This window comes from Coturnix japonica, chromosome 1 (assembly GCF_001577835.2).
Source record: "Coturnix japonica isolate 7356 chromosome 1, Coturnix japonica 2.1, whole genome shotgun sequence".
In the NCBI taxonomy this organism is placed as follows: Eukaryota; Metazoa; Chordata; class Aves; order Galliformes; family Phasianidae; genus Coturnix; species Coturnix japonica.
Genome location: NC_029516.1, coordinates 66,390,428 through 66,411,546, shown reverse-complemented (window position 1 = coordinate 66,411,546; position 21,119 = coordinate 66,390,428). Strand labels below are relative to the sequence as shown.

The window sequence follows — 21,119 nt, the reverse complement described above, 5'->3', positions numbered from 1 at the left end:
TCCTCACACTTTCAGTCCTTCTATGGGGAAGTGAATAGCATAAGCCTGGAATTATCCAATAACAAGTGTTTTAACCCTTCCCACATCTATAAATCTTGCAACTAATATATAGCATAAATGACTTGTGAATTAGGCTTTTTCTTCCAGTAAGTCTCAGAAAAACACCCCCCAAATTGACCAGATTTACCCAGCTTGGATACAGGGTGTCAGTAAAGAGCCATCCAGATGACTCTGCTTCAGATATTTAAATGGCCGGATCTCTGTTTATCAAAAGTTAACTTTTAATTTAAAGCAGGAGTAGCATAAAACACTGTATTTCAATCTTTCTTCAATTCCGAGACCCCAGGCAGGTGGGAATCCACTGGTGGCTCATCAGCAGCAAACTCAAGCACACAGTAAGCCTAAAACCAGAGTCCTGAGAGCTCAATAAAAAATCCACAGACCTCACTGGAGTCTACCAACCAAAGCAGAAAATATCTAGTACAAAGTAACATTGGCAAAATCCTGCCTGTGAGTCATGAGGGAGGGAAGAACAAGTTTCTTTAAGGGTGACTTTTTTCCCAGATGCTCTTTCTGAGCAGTCTCACACAACCTTTGGTACAGTTTCCTGTTATTTTCAGGCCAGAAGGGGAAAATGGACATTTTACTCCAGACGCCTAAGCCCTCTAGGCAGTTTTTTCTTCCACTGTAATAAGTGATAACCTCATAGTGACTTCAACAGGACAAGACTTCAGCAGACTCCAACTGCTTCTGAAGAGTCTTTGCACCTGGAAAACTGGAGCAGCAGAAAAATTTGTAATCTATGACAAGAGCACTGTGGGTGGAGATTGGAGTTTAAATGGTAGCAATTTTGTTGTACAACATGAAGAAGGTACACTTCATAGATGAGCTCTGACAATCCCCTCATATCTATTCAGCAAGACCTGCATATAAATGCTTACTTAGATACTTGTGGCTGCTAAAAATACAATTGTCCAAGAGCTTTCAAAAGAGGTTTAAGGCTCATTCAGCCTGAAATTGGATGTCAAAAATAGTATTTGGAGATTCTTTGGTGGAGAATAGATTTTTATTTATTTACCCCAGATAGACAGTTGAGTCAGGTGGCTAAAGCTGGATTTCAGCATTTGTGGAAGCTGGGCATTCACCTTGGCTTGCAGCAACAGCTACTTAATACATGGTCCCACGTGTAAGCAGGTAAATATTTGGCAGCTGGTTCTCTTTATGCAGCTAAGTAATAACTTTCAACATTATGTCAGGAGAGATTAGGAAGCAGGGAAAAAATGTGCTAAAGAAAATCTGGACTTAAGCTGCTGCATGGTGTTTAATCAGTATCCCTGTCACATAGGTTGCAGCAGGCAATTCCACCACAGCCTAAAGGTTCTAGTTATAGAGATGTTTACAGATGTGCTATTATTGAATACTGAGCTAAAATATTGCAGTGAGAAGACACGTCTAATAAGTTCCATCTGCCCATTAAATTAGAAGAAAGTTCCTGCAGCAAGTAGTCAGTTTGAAAAACAGGCAGTAGTAGGACTGAAAGCAATGAGCTGAGGGAAAAAAAAAAAAGCCAAAACAAACCAAAACAAACAAACAACAAAAAAAAAAAAACAACCCAGAACCCTTGACTGACTCAATCTGGAGCTTGGATAGTATAGGTGGATGTTTCCCTAGTTTTGCTTTTGTGCAGATACTTGCTCCTGCCAGCACTAGTAGCTGCTGTGCCAACAGCAGATCTTCTTTTGCCTTTGTTTTCCAGTGTCCAGAGACTGCTTCTGTGAGACTGTAGACTGTATCACAGAGCTGGCTTATACAACACAGTAGTTTCTAGTAGTGTAATGATATGTTTTATTTCAAAGCAGAGCTTAGAACAGAAGTACAAACACAAGCAGCATGGTCTGGCAGCATCTTTCCCCTGTAGTTCAGGGAAGCTGGTTGTCCTCCTTCCCCTCCCAGTTTTCTTTTGACAAAGAGCCTCCCCAGCTGGCAAAAAAGCCCAGGATAATTAAACCCTTCTTCCTAAGGTCAAATGGTTCTTCTGGAAAGAACAAAAGAGCTGAGGTGAGGTTCTGGCAGTGCTGAGTTGCACACTGCCCTGTTATGCCGCAGCAGCTAAGATTCCTTTCTTTTCTGCTTACCTGGCCCATATCACAGCAGGACCCCAGCCCATGCTACATCTCCTTCTCATAATAGAACACATGAATATAGTCATGTAAATGACATAAACTCTTTGTGCAAGGGAAATCCAAACTGGGAATTTTCAGGCTCATTCTCTTGCCCATTTGACAGATGCCAGAAGGGGTTATCAGTTCCAGAAAGGGACAGAGATGTGCACACCAGCTTTCAGTAACTTGGTTTGGGTATCAGAAGCAGCAATTCTTCTGTGTCCTTCTTCAATGGACAATTTACTGCTGTTGTCTCCTGCCTAAAGCAAATAGAACCCACATTCCCCCTCACCTCTCATCAAAATCATCCATTCCATTCAATTTTGACTATTAGGAAAAAGTATGCATTTCATGCTTTAAAAAGAAAACAAGCAAACGCCTAATTGTTCTTCAGATGCCAACAAGAACACCAAATGTTTATTGTAATAGTGGGATACACTTGCAATATATTTTGAGTACACTACTGAAATGTGAAAAGCAGGTTAAGCACGCAGAAAGCTGACTGAGTAGCTTTGAAGTTGTAGCAATAATTGTTTTCATAAACAATAAGAATTTCCATTACGTTTGGTCTAAATTCAGGAGGTGGATGTTGCAGGCTTGGTAGAACTTGCTGATAAGTTTCCATGTTTCATCTGAAGTACGCTTCATTTCTGGGCCCAATTGTGAAGCAATTCAGATACAAAGAACAGCCTCCTCTAAGGACATTTAAGGTAATCTTGAACAGCGTACTCTTGGAGGTGAGACTATATTGGGGCTTAAGCAAAGCTGCCTTTTGGACTTCCATGTTTGTTTTCACCCAGGGGTAATAATATTTTGTAATCCCAGGTAACTTCATAAATATGTTAGGCTTGTCATCTCTCAAGGTGACCCTCTCATCATTGAATCAAACCCAACGGAGATTTTATTTGTTGAGCCTGTGAAATGTGTTCCAACTCATCACCTTTCTAAAACTTTACTAAGTGATTCAGTAGCATTACAGCTTCTTCCTCTGCCACCAGCAGTGGTGAGGCTCTGCTGCTGAGGTCCCTTTAGGAAGATACCCAGCTAGGCAGTCCAAACCCACTGAGATATACATCCTCAGGAGAACCCTGAGAAATGAAATGTGTATTTTGATAAGTCTTCAATCCCGGCATCAGCAAGGATATAGCATAGGGACATCTATCAGTTCTTATCCAAATGTTTCCTTCCAGTCAAAATGGTTAAAAAAAAGAGGAAAAAAGATGCACCTTTCAAGTACCCTTCTCTTTTCAGTGAGAGAAAAAGGGTGAATTTCCCCACTGGCAGTAGCTTATGACCTCACACATCCTTTTTTCCCCATGAGGGTGAAGCTGCTGAGCTTGACAGAGGCAGTAGCAATACTACCCAAACTTGGGAGTTCATGGGCTTACTGGATCTGGCAGCAGAATGGCTTAGAAGTCCCCATATGCCACCTCCCCAGATGGCTTGACCAAAGAGGAGGTCAGACTGAGATAGTTCATTCCCATCTCCTTGATCTTCCCCTTTTCCTTGATCTTCAAGGCTTCCCAGGGAGCCTTTGAAGCAGTGCATATTAGGGCAAGACCTGCTGCCTTAGGTTTCGGTCTTCACAAATTACATCCATCTTTTACCCAGCTCAAGATGTTATGTTGAACAATAGAAGCAGATACCAAAGACTCATTAAGGCACTTTCCTCCAAGCACCAAATTGGAGTACGGTTTTCAAAGGCTGGGCGTTATTTAGTCAAGCTGCATCTCAGGGGAAGATAGTTAGCCTGTTAGCCTTAATATTCCTTAAAGATTCCAGACATGAGGCTCCCAACAATTTTTCAAATGTGCTTCAGATTCAATTTTTTAAAAGTCCAAATCATCTCTTTCTCCCTATAGTCTATTTTTTCTTTGAACATTTTTGTTCAAAGATGGAGAAGTAGGCTGTCAAGGAACACGAACATGTTTTATTTCTATTCATCTGAGGAGGCATATTTCACATGCTTCAGAGCGCTTTCCAATATAATTTATAGAATAAAATTGTATTTCTTTTTTCATTCATCTTAAGAATTTATTACAAGTGCCAGGTGATAATTTGAACATGAATTAGGCTCTCAGCCTCAGAAATGAAATGCAAAAGTGGGTGATTTTGAAGGACAATTGTGATTTAAAGTCTGTGACTTATAAACTGTGATTTATAACCTGCAGTAGTTATTTTATTGTGTACTTTGTTTTGCTCCAGGACCTTCATCTTGTTCAGTTTGCATTTAATACATGTCATGAAGCCATTTGTTTACTTACAAAAGTTTCTAAAAAGCTTTAAGTAGAAACCGCCCTTGAGTGCTTTTAGAGACTTACGACTCTGGCTCCTCAGAGGTTGTGCAGTAGACCTACTAGATGAACTTAAAACAGGACTTGCAAAGATATTTCCCAATTGTTCATCTTTTATGGGAGCCACTATTTTTATTTGTTTTATTATCTTCAGTTTCTTGTAACCACTTTCAGCTGGGATTCCATTTCAGCCTTTGATCAGTTATGGAGTTTGTGTGGCAGAATGAAAAGGAAATATGGCACCTAGAAAAGAAAATGCTTCAATAAAAGAAATCTCATTCTATAGTTGGAGGTGTTTGAACTAATCATAGAAAGTCATACAATTCATATTTGTTTAGCATAAAATGTTGCTGCCTGAAAATAATTCCCACTTGATGAGAGGCCTGTAAGCAATAGGTTAATGCATTAAGTCCAGCTACTGAAAGATGAACAGCTCCAACACTGTAGTGTTTCTACAGTTATTGCTTACATGGTTTTCAGCCAAGAAAAGTAACTACAGTGTTACACAATAATGGCTTCAGTAATTTTGGACAGAGCCTGTGTTGCTTAGGAGAGGCTTCACAAGATGCTTCCCATCCCAGTGCTAGCAATCTGGCAGTGCTCATCAGCACAAACTCACTTCCTAATAATATCTTGGGGCTCTGCATTAAATGTCTGACTTTCAGTTAGCTATGTTTCAGTAGAGCTCTCTATGCTTTAGAGTTTTTGTTTTACTCTTTTTACCTGCAGCCCTTAAAGCTGAACTGACACCAGCCAAGTGGTGAAATTAGATTTTATCCTATGCCTGAGCACTCATTCTGTCTGCCCACTGATTCTTAGGTCAACTGCAAGACCACTCCTGGGGCACTGCAGGACAGAGACTCCTTAAAATATTTTATATCGGACCTGTGCTAACTGAGACAAGGCTGGGAGGGCATATGCTTACTAACCACAGCATGTCCCTGTGCTGGCAGGAGAGGCACTTCCTCACTAGTCACTTCAGCCTCATCCTCCTGAGAATTACAGGAGATAATCCAGCTGCTCTGCAACATACACTTGCACACAAAATAGAACAGCAATTTATGACATAGAACCTGACCCCCTACATGATTTTAGTTGGTTTTAATAACACAGAACTGATCAAAAGGCAAGACTGTCAGGCCTCCAACCTCTTCTTCCAGCATTCAGTCTCCAACAAAACTGATGTTAGTACTGTTCTAAGCAGGATATTTTAATGCACCACATACATGCATGGAATCCCTTTAGATTTTGGTTTATATCTTTAATGAGTACCTTGGCAGATGCACAAATACATTTCAGTCTGTCCACCAAGCTACATTTTTGTGGTGTTTTATTTATTTTTTTTCTCTGTCGTATTTCATGTATGGTTATTAAGAGGTGGGACTTTTGGCAATTATATTGCACAGTTCTATCAGCTAATCAGCATCTCCACCAAAGTTAAGTCATAGAATCATAGAATCACCAAGGCTGGAAGAGACCTCCAAGATTATCCAGTCTAGCTGTCCACCTACCACCAATATTTCCCAACTAAAACATGTGCCTTAGTACAAAAACCATTCCCTTAGTACAACGCATGACTAATTAAACTCCTGGCCTTCATGATTAATATATTTGAATAATCTGAAAATGGGCAAGGTTTTCATTGTTGTCCACTTTACAATATGATACTTTATTGGAATGAAAGTAAGTGGATGGGATGCTAATTACATACATCTGAGTCCTCCAGCCTCAGTAACGAGATGTGAGTCTGAGCATCTGGAAGTGGCAAACAGATTTTTACAAGGCATTAAACCAAATTTATCCAGTATTAGTGGCTGGATATATCAGTGTCTGCATCAGCCCTTTAATTATAGTTGCACACATGGTGCTCTTCTTTTGCTGCCTTGTGCTCCTGTGCTTCTGTTGTTGGGTGTTGTGGGATGACAGCTGGTGCCATTTTGTCCCACGGGTGACTTCATTAGCACTGGCGGTTCCATCCTATGATTGCCATCTCACTAATGACTACATAAACCACTCCATAGGGTTCAGTTAGGGAGTGGTACAAATGCTTCCAGCTCTGCTGATTTCTGGGTTTTAAGGCTACAAACATAAATAAAAAATGTTGTCCCGCACCCTAGTGCCTATTTGGTTTTCTTCTGCTAGTGCTTCTGCTGTTGTGTGCGAGAATTATATGTCCCAGATGCATTACAAGAGCAGAAGATTGGGAAATGCTTTCAGTGTCTTGATACCTCAGTAGGAGGAAGCAATGAGATGCTCACTGCTGGGAATGTAGGATGCACATTCAGAGCTCTGGCTTGCATGGAACTCTGCAGAAGGAAGGTTAAACTGACTGACTAGAAACTAGACTACAAGAACTAGGATTCTGAATGGACATACTAGAAACCAAAAGGGGCTGCTGCTGCCATCACTGATGATGCTGTGTGTGGGAATCCTGCAATTTTTAGCCCTGTCCCAAGCCCCTGTAAAACAACAGAACTAAGCAAGCTTCCCACCTTGAGAAGTAACTGTAAAACCTGCTGGTGAATAGCCTAGTCATAAACAGAGACTGTGTGTCTCTGTGTCTCACTGCCCATGCCTCATGGCCTTTGCCAGGAAAGGAAAGTGACACAGTGGCAGGACCTCTGGCAGGAGAGGTTGTGAGACCCTCTTCTCTGCTTGTAGCAGAAGAAGCCATCTTCCCTTTACCTCCATAGTTCCCCTGAGCAACAGATATGAGGCTCTGGGACAGAAAAAAAAAAAAAGGAGATGTTGTGGGTAACAGTCAAGACCCAGGAAGAAGCAAGCATATTAAGCAGATCCAACCAAGGAACAACATTAGGACAAGTGCCATTTAAAAAAAAAAAAAAAAGGGAGATCAAGCAGGTGAATGACTGGCTGACAAATGATGGCTGAAGGATTGTCATGATCAGTACTTTGGGTTCCATTATCTTTCACAAACATTTGAGAGACTAAGCATGTGGTCATCAGATGGAACACAACTGAGCAGGTAGGGCAAGAGTGTTGTGGGAAGCAAGCTGGCTGAGCTTACTACAAGAGCTTTCAACTAGATTTGCTGGGAGAAAAGGGTAAAGCTCTCTGTGATAGAGAATGGCCAGGGAACACTGTCATTTCAGGAAATAGCAAGGAAAATCCTCAGAATTGTCACAAAGGATCTTAACAGGGCTCCTCTGAGAAGGAAATGCTGCCAATAACCTAGTTGAAATGCCTCTACACCAATGCACGCAGCCTGGGAAATAAGCATAAGGAGCTGCAACCCACAATGCAATTATAGAACTATGACCCCAGAGAGATCATAGAAATGCGGTGGAATAGTTCATATGACCAGAATGTGCTGACTGAGGGCTACAAAAGAGATATGTAGGAAAGGAGGGGCAGAGGAGTTGCCCTTTACCTTAAGAGGTGTATAGGGAGTGAAGAGCTGCCTCTGAGAAACAGCCATGAAGATGTTGAAAGCTTGTGGGTGAAAGTTAGAGACTGGAACAATAATGGACATCTGGTGGTCAGGGCCTAGAGCAGGATGCCTGATCCAGTGGAAGCTGGTGGACGAGGCCTTCTTGTTTCAACTACAATAAGTGTTGTGCTCACAGGTTCACATCTTGTTGGGGGATTTCAACAACCTGGATGGCTGATGGAAAAGCGACCAGTGGCCTGCAAGCAGTTCAGGAGACACCTGGAGTTGAGGATAACTTCCTGGACCAGGTATTGCAAAAAGCAACCAAAGGAGAAGCATTACAGGACCTGGTGCTCATCGACACAGAGGACCTCAGTAAAGAGGTTAAGATTGAAGTCAGTCTGGGCTGTAGTGACCATGCCATGGTATAATTTGTGATCTTCAGGAAGAATAGCCTGGGAAAAAGCAATTGGGACCCTGAGATTCAGGAGAGGGAAATTCCACCTATTTAAGGAATTACTGGATGATTTTCCCATGGAACCTGTTGTTAGAGATAAGGAGCAGAGCAGAGATGGCAGCAATTTAAGGATGCCTTTCTGAGAACCTGAGAGCTCAGTATCTCTCAGTATTGGAAAACAAGCAGAGGAGTTAGAAAACTGGCATGGATGGGCAAGAACCTAAGAAGAATGTGTACAGGCAATGGGAACAGGAACATGTGGCCTGGGAGGAATAGGAGGATGTTGTCCAGACATGCAGAGATGAGATCAGGAAAGCTAAGGCACAGGTGGAACTGAATTTGGCAAGGGATGAAAAAAAATAACAAGAAGGGATTCTACAGGTACATTGGTCAGAAGAGATAGGCCAAAGAGAGTGTACCCCCTCTGATAAATGAAAAGCAAAAACTGGCTACAACAGACATGAAGAAGGCTGAGATACTCAAGAAGTTCTTTGCCTCGGTCTTCACTGGAAGCCAGAATTCTCATGTCTCTCATATCCCTTACTTCCCTAAGCTTCTAGATATGGGTTGGGGGAGCAAAATCCCTCCCACTGTAAGAGAAGAGCAAGTCTGAGATTCTCATGAGACTGGATGTATATGTGGGTGTGTCCCATCCAAAGGGACCTGAACTATCTCAAAAGGAAGGCCTATGTCAACCTAATGAGGTTCAACAGGCCCATGTGCAAGATGTTGTACTTGGTCAGGCCAGAAGTGTGCAGACTGGGAGTAGAAAGAGCAGTCCTGCCAAGAAGGATGGGATTTTTGGTGGATGAAAATTTTAACATGAGCCAGCAGTGTGCACTTGCAGACTGGAAGACCAACTGTATCCTGGGTTGCATCAAAAGAGGAGTAGCCAGCAAGGCGAGGGACGTGATTGTTTCTCTCTACTCTGCCCTCAAAAGACCCCAGCTGAGTACTGCATTCCAGTCTGGGGCTGCCAGCACAAGAAAGATGCACAGGTTTTGGAGGAGGACCAGTGGAGGGCCACAAAGATCAGAGGGCTCAATATACTTGTACATATCAGCAGATCTTTAGAGGGCTGGAGTACCTCTCCTACAAAGACAGGCTGAGGTAACTGGGCTTGTTCAGCCTGGGGAAGAACGGGCTTGAGGGAGACCACCTAGTGGCCTTCCAGTACTTAAAGTGAGCTTATAAACAGGAGGGAAATCACCTTTTAACATGGACTGGTAATGACAGAACAAGGGGGGATGGTTTTAAACCAAAAGAGGTGAAATTTAGATTAGATGTCAGGGAGAACATTTTCACTGAGAGAGTGGTGAAACACTGGAACATGCTGCCCAGAGAGATTCTGGATGCCTCATCCCTGGATTTGCTAGCCAGGTTACATGGGGTCCTAGGTACCTGACTTAGTGGCTTACAACCCTACTCACAGCAGGAATTCTGGAAGTAGATGATCTTCGAAAATCCCTTCCAACCCAAACCATTCTATGATTCTAATACTATGATTCTGTGATTTTTCTTAGGTTTTCCTTTCCTGATACAGAGCACACTGGTAATGCTAGCCCTGGTCTGTGTAGGACTGGCTGTCATCTTGTTGTTGACAGGGGTGTTTTTGTGGTTTTGAATGGGCCTTTTGTAGGCTATGAAAGGCATCCAAAATAACACCCAAAATTTAGACCCAGCACCCACAGCTTGCAAACAGGAGGGAAGAAATGTTCCCTTGGTATTTGATGTGTGTTCCTGGATGTGCCCAGCAGTGCCTTGGTCTTGGAAGAACAGTGTAGCTCAGAGTCTGACTCATAGTTAAGTCCTATCATGACCACAGATGTGGCCTCTTTCAATATATTTCACAAAAATGAGTTGATTTATTTAGCCATCCCCAAGCAAACCCATTGAATGGTTCTTTCTGTATGAAGTGCTGTGGTAACCGTGGCTTTCCTTCAGTGCCCAGCAGGTGACAGAGGTGGCAAAACTGCTGCTTTAACAAAGATTATATTCCCTTGTGTACAGGGGATCTGGCTTCATTTCCTAACAGGGTGGTGTCAGGTACATTTTTCCCCTACAAATATCACACTTGCAAGGCTGTCCTGAGAGGATAAGGTCATTTTCATCCTTCCTGCCCAGCCTTCTCCACATGACTCCCAGCAATGAAAGATGCATTTAGCTGGAGTAAGTGGGGGCATAATTTCTTTCCCAGAAAGATCTCCCTCTGCAGATGTGAGTTTCCATCCCTCAGGCAAGGGGAAAACCACTGGGTGCCTGTACAGTCGGGAGTCCCATGCCACCATTTCTTATGACTCTATGATTGCTAGGTGAGTATTTCATTTATATGTTGATGCAGCTTCTTTGTATTTTTAGCCCAGGCCTCACTGTTTCATTAAAATCAAGGCTTGCTTCCTGCTATGCTCCTTAGATGTGTGCTGTATAGTTTGGTTTTAATACCAAATAAAGCAAGTAACTGCAAAAATCAGAGTGGGTGTGCCACCTAATAATCCTGCCATAATTTCAACCTGATGGGCAGCCAGACTCCACCACACTGCTCTCTCACTGCCTTTCCTCAAAAGAACAGAGTGAAAAATACATGATAGAAAAAATAAAAGGCTTATAGGTTGAGATGAAGACAGGGAGATCACTCACCAATTACCATCATGGGCAAGGGAGATTAATGTTATTTATCACCTATTGCTAACAAAGCAGAGGAGTAAGAACTAAAGCCTTCACCTTCCTTCACCTGCTCAAGTATAGCGTCCTTCCCATGAAATCCTGTCCTGCCTGAACTGATCCTGTGTGGGCTTCCCCACTACAGGTATTCAAGCACTGCTCCAACATGGGTCTGTGCCACAGGGGTCTTACTTACAGAGCAGACTGCTCCAGCTGTAGCTCTACCATGATCTCCTCTCCACAGGCTACAGCCCTAGCCCAGGGCCTGCTAATGCAGGGCATCTGTATGGGCCACGTCCTTCAGAACGCAGCCACCTGCTGCATTTTTGGAGTTGACTGAAGCTCACCCCTTTTTGACAGGGGGTCACCTGCCCTCTGCAATCTCTCTGCTACATATGCCCAACACAAGCCTATACAACAGATATCATTACCACGGTGGCCTATATTCTCTGGTCAGAAAAAACTATGAGCAGCATCAGAAATCCAGATTAACAGTATACACAGCACAAAATCTGTTGTAGTACATACTTAATCTCAGTTCTTGCAATGTGCTGTTCCACAGTGCCAGAATTAAACTTTGATAACCAAGATTAGCCTCTCTGCCCTTTGGTACACACATGAGGATCTCAGTAAGTAAAGTAAGGACTACAAACACCCCAGAGTCTGACCCAGTACCCAGGGAACTGAGAAGTAGGTATCCCTCCAGAGTTTAACTGGAACAGTACTGAATGGTAAGTTCATCTATTTGCAAAACTTCAGGCTTCTTCTTCAATTAAATGAAAGTTCAAGTGACTTTTCTCCCTATGGCTTCAAAATGAGAAGACTTTCCTAGTGCACATGTGCACCCACATTAGTGAGAAACACTGTAGATGCAGTTTTTTTATTTACTCCAAGTTAAGCAAGGATCTGAAAGTTTTGGAGGAGAACGTATATTCAGTTATAAATCTAAGAGAGTTCTTAAATGCTGAATATTAAGAACTCACCATAATGCCACATCCCTTGTCAGCATGAGCCATCATGCACCATTCTTCAGAGTCTGTGCTTTAGCCAGTTCAACTGGGATCAATTTGATTTCAAGTAAGGCAACTGAGAAAAAAAATAACTTATTTAAAACCCCACCTCTTGCTTTTAAATGAGTATATATCACTAGCAAAAACACTTGGAACTGCATTTCTAAACATGAGGACATTTTGGTTTACTAGCCTACAAATTTGTGTAGCTATAGTGTTGGCTTCATCTTACAGGGCTATTTTTCAATTTTCTTCATTCCCTAACATCACAAAATGTAGCAAATGTTCAAGACTTAAAAACCTGCTGACATTAAAATTCTCAGACTGAATGTCATGTGGTGGAAAGACGAGACAGATTTTCTTGCCTCTGGCCTAGTTTTTTCTTCCTGATCTGAAGATGTCGGCATTGCTAAAGGATCTTGGTTTGGCATTTGTTTTATCTCTTGTTTGCAATGATACTGTTCTGAATAGCACTTTCTTTTCTGTGGATATTAAAAGGGAAAAAATAATAGTGGAAAATACATTAGTCTTTTCTGAAGAACAACAAGCAGAACTAAATGTTGAATCACATTTAAAGAAGCCTCTAGCAGTCTAGAAGACTAGCTGTCCCAAGCTGCAGAACAGCTATCCTTTCTGCAGCGGTCTCCTCAACATTCCCATGCATTCACACATGGACATATCAAGCAACCTTATTCAATTCAATTCTGATTCTTCAGATTACTCAAGGGAACCACAAACAAGCTAATGAAAATTGTGACAACTTCTGCAGCCATCAATTCATGTATTCAGTTTCATAGAATCATAAAATGGCTTAGGTTGGAAGGAACCTTAATGACCATCTAGTTCCAACACCTCTGCCGTAGGCAGAGTTGCCAACTACTAGATCAGGTAGCCCAGAACACCATCTCTCCTGGCCTTGAAAACCTCCAGAAATGGGGTATCCACAAATTCTCTGGACAGTCTCACCATCCTCTGAGTGAAAAATGTCTTCCTAACATCTATCCCTAATCTCCTCTCTTTAAAACCATTCCCATTTATCCAATCATTGAATGCCCTTATGAAAAGTTACTCCTCACCTTTCCTCCAGGCCCCTTTTGGGTGCTGGAATGCTGACAGGAGGTCTCCTGGAGCCCACTTTTTGGTAGCTGTATCATTAGATGGTGTCACTGAAATAAAACCTCAGGTTGTTAGTAAAGGTTGTCTGGCAGCATTTCTAGTGTGCAGCAACGTTGTGCTAGTGAGGTTCTAGGCTCTTCTAATAGGAAAAAAAAAAAAAAAAAAGTTTAATAAGATGCTTTACCCAAATGAGACAAAAGCAGAGTAAGAAAAGCAAAGAAATAAAGCAAATAATCTGATATATACCATTGATCTATAGGGGCTATGTTATAACCATCAGAATTTCACATCACCGTGTGAAGGGGTGGAGTTTGTGGCAAAGAGAAGATGTGTAATGGAGCGGCATAAACCTGGAACTCTTCCTCCCACCTTTCCGGAGAGGCAAAGCCAAATGTTTGCACCATTTGCATCCATCCCCACAAGCTATGCCAAATGCCAGTCAACAATAAAGAAGTCAAGTGATACTGTTGAACAACTACAAGGAGCCCATTGTCTGCTTTGGTACTTCTCCTTCAGCAACTGAGTGGACTCTTACGTGCCTAGGAGTCATTAGTAGAGTGAACCCGGGCAGAGAGTTTGCACGCAGCAGGTGGTGCCACCTGTGGCTGCCTAATCCTGCCCCAAAGCAGACAGCCATCACCCAGTTCCCATGAGAGGGGAGTGGGGATGTCAGGTGCTCTGTGCCAGTGAGTCAGAGCCACGGAGAAAGTGAGCTGACACCATAGCTCAGTGCACAGTATGCACGTTGGAGTTGTGGCACTCCAACAGTTGTATTAATGACAGGTTAAAGCAAACGTGAAGATCTCATTCTCTAAGTTCTCTTTTTTTAGGAAATACAGTTGAGATGCATAGCCAGGGTTTGAAAAGAGGCATCCTCTGAGGAAGTTCAAACTGCAAACTATCTAACTAACGGTGGCATGAGACACAAGTAGTTTCAATGGGAAGAGCTTTTTAGTAGCATTATCTATGTGTATATCCAGTTCAAAGTAACTCTCTAATGGCTTCCTGCATTTTGACTTGACCAGTGAAAAACTATGTAACAAGGCCCAACTGACAAATGTCTTGAGCAGCACAGCACTCTTTAAGTGAGTCATATGGTTAAGAATCAATAGAAAAGGCAGAAGCTAGTGTTCCTTATTCAGCAGCTGCAAAAACTAGTAGGAGCCTGGAAATCAGCATTTTGAAAAACAAGGCTCACATGGTGCTTTAGGTTCTCCTGGTAGAGGTAGATGTGTATTATCAATACCAAAATAAGAAAATGTAAATTTAAATAACTGGCAAAAATAAGGTTTTCAAATCGAGCATCAAATAGGCAATGAAAAGAATTCCCCTAGGAGAAACCACACTGAATAACAGCATTTGTCACTCTTGCTCAACAGTATCCAGTGCAGAGAGGTTTGTGTACAACTACCAAAGGCACAACAAAAGATAAATGAGAAAAGCAAGCTATTCTCATGACTTCATTGTGCAGGAGTCTCCCTTCCAGTGGGAAAGATTTAGATAAACCTGAAAACCACTAGTCTCATCCTGGAGAGAACAGAAGACTTTTAGTTGGGCAAGAAAGAGCTTTTTCATACTGACAAGTTTTTTCAAGCTTCCACAAATTTCTCTTTCCTGTTGAGTTAAAACTGAAAACTTTTGAAATGTTGCATTTCAAAAAAGAAAGCCAGATCCCAGAATAATCAACAGGTCTGAAATTAAGGCTGTTATCTTGGACATGGGAAACCCAGTTCAACTCTCCATGTTCCCACCCTGCTTGGAAATCAAGGTTCACCAGTAGTTCATGGCTGGCAACCTACGGGGGAGCTCAGTTTGTCAGTGTAATGGATGTTCCCTCAGAACTGGCTGCTAGGTTTCCAGCTCCCCTGAAAACCACTAAAAAAACCTGGGATTTCACACCATCTGTCTCTGTGCATGGGGCTGCAAGGCAATGGTAGCATTTGCACCTAATTTTCTTTAAGAAACGTGCTCATAATTGAACTGAGTTTTTAGGCCTGAATCCATGTCTGATTCCTGAAGCATGAGACATGAGTTCTGATAACTTATAAACAATTTCTGTCTTTATAATGTAGCATCTACGAAAGTATTAATTCAGTGGCTTTATTGCTTGCATTTCTCTTCATGGTAGAAAAATGTTGTTGGGGTCCAAGTGAGTACAGGGGAATTAAAAGAGCCTTAAATTTATGTGGCAATGAGAAGGAAAGTACAATTTAAAAAAGCATGCAGCTTATTTGTTTAATATGCAGCAAGCAGCAAGCAAACTGAGCATCTAGATCACATATGTGCATTTTATTCTCTGCTAAGACATGAACAATGCAATGAGAATTTACTGAGATGCAGAAGTCACAGATGGGGAAATAACAGATTTTTACCCAGCGCTTTGGCACATTTTCACATTCAAGATTTGTGTCTTTTATTTTGAATGAGAGCACACACATTCACCACATACTCTCAGGAGGATGGTAGAAAAAATCCTTTGATACTCAAAGTATTCAGGAATAAATGAAATAGATAGTGCAAAGTTAATGAGTTACGAGACAAAATTGTAACAACTAGCTTTTCTGGAGGCTTGTGTCAATAGTTAAACAACCAGAATCACAGAAGAATAACAACTAGAAAGAGTGAATCTGGTTCTCCAAGATGTTACAAGGTTGGAAGAGGCCCATAAGCATGGACAGCAAACACAGACCATGCTCAAAATGTCATAACGAAATCAGCAACTGTGTTAACCATGGAAAGCATTTGCTTAACAAGTCATCATGCAAAGTAGATTACTTTATTTTGGATTTTTTTTCTTAGTAATTATTCCCTTGCTGCCCTGTCTGCCCTCCAAGCACTGTCAGTCTGTTTAGGCTGGATATGAGCAGAGGTGTCTGTGTTGGTTGGGGTTGGTTTTCCTGACAGCGACCCACACTCGCTCTTGGCAGGCTGGACCAGGCCATACTCTGGTGTGAGACAGAAGTCCTGTTGAAGTGGGCCCCACTCAGCCAACCCAAGGGAAGTACAGCCTGCTTGCATCTTCCGCTACTCCACATCTTGCCAGCAAGCCTGGAGCCCTAATCCATCCCAGCCACACACATGGCCAGGAGGGGTTTTAGATGTCAGAGCCTGGGTTTCAATAATGCCACATGACTTTCCCATTAAGGAGCCTGAAAGAAAGTCTGGTTTGTCTGCAGCAAGGGCTCACCCTCAGTGGAACAGGTCACAGTACGGCTCGCCAGCTTTGGAAACCCCAACTGTCCTCAGGCACAACAGGGTGAACTAAGGACAGTTTTCTTTATCTTTAAATTTCCTTGTTTTCTTGGGCACCAGCCAGACCCTTTGTGGACTGGGGTTTTTTTGCTGTTTTGTTTTGTTTTGTTTTGGGGTTGTTGTTTTTTTAATATAGTTGTTTGTGGTTTCATTTCCTTTGGTATTTTTTTTTTTTTTAGTATTATTATTTCAGTAAAAATTCAGCTTCCCAATGGAGTTGTATAACAAGGGTGACAAGAAAAGTGCAATTATATTAAATTGTTTTCCCATGAGATCTTGCAAAGTGTCATCTCACACAGCAACTGTGAAATTATTTTGTGCCACCTCTACGGGTACACTTGTTCTTCATAGATTTGGTGGTGAAACTTGTATTAACAGGAGAAAGAGGAATGTGGCTGCCACAGGGTCTTCATCTACCTTTTTCTGTCACAGCCCATTGAAGGCCCAGAACAGGACATCACTCTGAACACTGTGTTCAGATGTAGCTAGTTATGTTAATGCTTGCTTTTGGTACTCTGTTAATTCGTTAATGGCAAGATCTGTCCTTGGAAAAAAAAGCCTTGCATACAGATTATCAGTTATAAAATCCTAGGACCACAGGAGAGGTATCTAAGGCTATGTTTCCCTAAGCATCAGTGGACATACTCAGAGCCACTTTATCCTCTCCTTGCACCATCTTCTGCACTGTGCCAGCTCAGCTGTTCACAGGGCTGCGTGATGAGCCAGGGCAGGGAACTGATCCTGCTGAAAAAATAACCATTGGTGTTTCCTGATTTCTGTTTTACTCGCATCAGTTTCCTTTCCCAGTTTCCTCTGTGGCCATACAAACAACTATTCTGGCTCAGACAGTGGCCCACAGAGTGGCAAGCAGAAGTCCCCATAGGTACAGGAACAGAGCAAACTACTGCTTACACTTGTTTATGATGGTATGAAGCTGAATGTTAGATACAGCCTTGGAAAGGATTTTGATTTTAGATTTCAGCCAGTGGCACACCTAATTAGCAGCAAAGTTATTACTCATTATACAAAAAATACACAGTGGAATAAACACTGTATCAAAAATCAGTGATGTAGATCTACAAGTGAGTCCTACTGAGCACAGCTAGTTTTGAAAAAGGTTCGAGCGTTAGGTACAAAAGTCAACTCATTCTAATCATCCCAAGGAAAGACAAACGTAAAGACAGAAAAAATCTTTGACAAAAACTTAATCATAGCATTCATCTCAGTCATTCTTCCAGTGTTTTACAAACTCATGACCTTACGCTGAAGGCCCACAGAAGGCAAAACTCCTGTGTATCTCAAAGAGAAATATTACAGAAGTTTCGCTTATGGGAACAGCGCCAGAACAAATCAGCTTTCCCACCACTGAAGTGCAGTCAGCCTCTAGAGTGGGCTGTGCCAGATTTATAATAATTCACAATTTGCGCAAATAAGACTTTATTTTACAAAGCAGGCAAACTACACCCTCAACATTTATTCAAATGTGAAATAGAGAGGGTACCCAAATCCTTCAGCTATGGGAGTAGGAGCTCTTCCAGTGACACCATGTTGCCAGCGATCATCATTATACTGACATCAGATTTAATTGAAAGTCTTGAGGTACTTGTAGACCGAGGTTGGAATTGGGGCAGGAGATAGGGCACAGGACCTGGGAGGGAAGCAGCTGTGCAAGAGTCCCAGCTTTTGTTGGAAACCAGAAGAACCTTCCGCATCTTCATGATACTGGAGAAAACTCAAAAAGCTCTATGGCTCCAGTGCTCCAAAATCAAAGGGGCTTTTTTGTTATGCTTCTGAAAGCAATAAATAAATAAATAAATAAATAAATAAATAAATAAATAAATAAATAGAACAATAAATCAGGTTTCGGAGCCCTTGATGGAAATCAGTTAACCTTTATGTTGCAAGAGTGATCTATTTGTTCACTTCCAATACAGAGTTTTAATTATCTCCCTGCAATGGGTGATGGCTGAGCTTGCTCACTATCTTTGTATGATTCCCCTCACGTTCAGTGATAAATGCCTTTTGCCTCTGATGTTTGGGCTTGGAAAGGCTTGCAGCATTGTCCCCAGAGCTGAACCAAGTCATTGCCACTATGTAACCCCCTTTCCAATAGCCCCGCTCCTTCTAGGAAGAAAGCCAACTTACATCTAGTGGTGTTAGCATTTGAATCCTTGGAGGGAAACTTGAGAGAAGAGAAAGGGGCCAGGCTTTGTGGATGGACAGCATAAGGACAAAGAAAATTGCCAGGTCTTGCTGAGAAACAAAATACTTCAGTTTGGCAAGCCTTTCTGCAGACTGGGCTGTCCTCTGGATGCCTGTGCTCCCTGATAAATACATCTGCACTTCTGCAGCAAGTTACTTTTGTTTACGGTTAGCAAAAAAACAGTACTTGCATTGAAAATGAGATAATGTACCTAAGCTTTGGACGTCTCAGAGATCTCCAAGGGATATTTTCCCTTTGCCACCCTCTGCAGACAAGGACTGTACCTCCAAACACAGCAGGGCTCCCTGTGCCTAGGCACACCCAATGCTTGCCCTGAGCTGATTTCTTCTCACTCAGCCTTTGCCATCCCCTCCCTGAAGGTGGGAACAGATTGTTTTCAGTGCAGTTAAAACACCTCCAGTTCCCACTGCTAAGATTTCTCTGGTAAGTAGCAGCCACTCTCCTTTTGGTCATTCCTCCTCCTTCCCTCTTCCTCTCTCTTTTTCCTTCCCAATTATTCTGCTGTTCTTCGTACTGGAAAGTGGTGAAGGAATAAAATTCATGTGAGTTTCAACATAGCAAATCAATCATTGGTATCAATAGATAAAAGCTCTGCTGGACTCACCCACTGACCAGGCATTTTCTTCTTTTTCACATCCATGTGTGGTGATCATTTACTTCCTGATAACTGACTGCAAACAGGAGGCAGATTGCTGCTAGGAGTCTAACCCTCAGTGCCTTTTACTAAGCTCAGAAGTGTGATGAATCTGCATGGTCCTCACTGAAACAGTTTAAACTGAAGAGCCCATGAAGCACTGATGGCACATTACAGTTGAAAAACACATTTCTGAGTCATGCCAGCCCGGTCACCTAGAAAATCCCCTGGCTTCGGGGGAGTTGCTCAGAGGACTGCAAAGTCATCCCCTTGCAGGAAATATACTTCTTGTCTTGATGGGAGGAGAAACAGGAAGGATGTGCTGTGGTCAGGATTACCCACGCCTGGTCTGCCCACGTCTGCTTCGTGGCTGAGCTGACAGGACACCTCAGCTGTGCATGCATGGTGTCTCCCTGTTTCTCCTGGGAAGCTGATGGATGTAGGGTGGATGCCCTCCTCACTCTTATATTTGTGACTGACACTACGTCTGCTCTTCTCTGTCTCAGCCAGTGCACAAAAGGCATGGCAGAACATAGCTGCCCACTTGCTGCCAGTGATTTGCCTGAGATAAACATGCCAAGTTTAGCAGAGGCACTAGCCAGAGGTGGATGCCATACCAACACCTTGCAGTTTGGAAAAGGAAAGTTTTATTCAGAAGAATACTGCCATTGTAGACCCCAATGGATAGAGACTGCTGACATTTATTTACTTTCTGCTCTTGTGTCCTCTAACTAAAACTAACAAGCAGGAGATTATAGCTATAAACCTACATAAACCTATGTACAAAAAGTCATACAGGTAAAGCAAAATGCACAGGGTGGTGCAGAGCACAGGGCTTTGGAGTGTAGTTTGCACAGTCAAACTCACCTCCACAGCTGGAAGTACCTTTATGTACAGCTAGGCTTATTGAAGGAAAACAGCTGGAACTGAGTCTCTTCTCTCAATGTTTCCTTGCCGGATCCTCCCAGATTTCTTTGTTTTATAGCAAGGGTTCAGATGAGTACAGGTTAATATTTGCACAGCACTTCCACTAAGTGAAGTGCCCATATAAAGCATTTAAGTACAAGATTCAAAGGCAGCATGATCTTGTGGTGTTTGAACACCATGTAACTTCTTACTTGGAAGGTAGGAGAAGAAAATTGACAACTGGAAATACTTACTGATTTCCTACGGATTTCTCCCAGCTCCCTGATATTTTTAACCTCTTTTTCACAAGTTATGCAAGAGCTGCTCCAAAAGAAATGCCTCCTATTTTATTATGTTGGCCAGCAACATCAGATGTTGGTGGTAATGGCAATCGAGACTGAATCTTCCCACCAACATTGTTACAATTTGTTGCTGTGGGACAGATGTCAGTAGAGGGGCAGTTTGATAACATGTCATCTGACAGGGAAGTGCAAATAAAGCAAAGGTGTGTCATTAAATCCCTCCATGCAGAAAAAATGGCACCCATTGACATTCGTCAGTGCCTGCTGAACGTTTGTGGAGACTCAACATTGGGTGTTAACACAGTGAGGTGGTGGGTGGTGCATTTCAGGAGTGTCAGCGGTGGCAGTTGGTAATGTCCGCTGGCGCTGATATTTACAAAGACAACATGCGGGCTCTTGTTGATCCCTGGCAGGAACGCATAGGTAATGGTGGTGAATATGCTGAAAAATACTGTTTTGTAGCTGTGGATTTGCTCTATGAAATAGTGTTTTGTGCTCTTTGTATCTGTTATAGTTTCCAACAGAAATAAATAGGAGGCATTCATTTCAGGGTGTCCTGTTTCATCCCTTCAGTTTTTCCTTACTAATGTCCCTTAAGCATACTGGTAATCACTGATATACCTGGAAAGCTATGGAGAAGGGTAGATTTTAGATCGTCGACTTGGTAATTGTCTGACTGCTTTTTAGCTGTACCCTGCAGAAAGCTACTG

The 21,119-nt window shown here is 42.3% G+C and overlaps 1 long non-coding RNA gene across 2 annotated transcripts; it reads right to left on the bottom strand.

Moving 5' to 3' along the window:
* Positions 1-1,671: 1,671 nt before the first annotated feature.
* LOC107317873 lies at positions 1,672-19,566 on the bottom strand. Of its 2 annotated transcripts, none has more exons than XR_001557066.2 (4): positions 19,172-19,566; positions 13,052-13,230; positions 11,949-12,051; positions 1,672-4,699 (listed from the first exon to the last, which is right to left on the bottom strand). It is a non-coding gene; the product is annotated as an uncharacterized LOC107317873 (long non-coding RNA). The 2 variants fall into 2 exon arrangements; XR_001557068.2 differs by having other exon boundaries at positions 13,052-13,141; positions 19,172-19,565.
* Between the last annotated feature and the right edge of the window lie 1,553 nt (positions 19,567-21,119).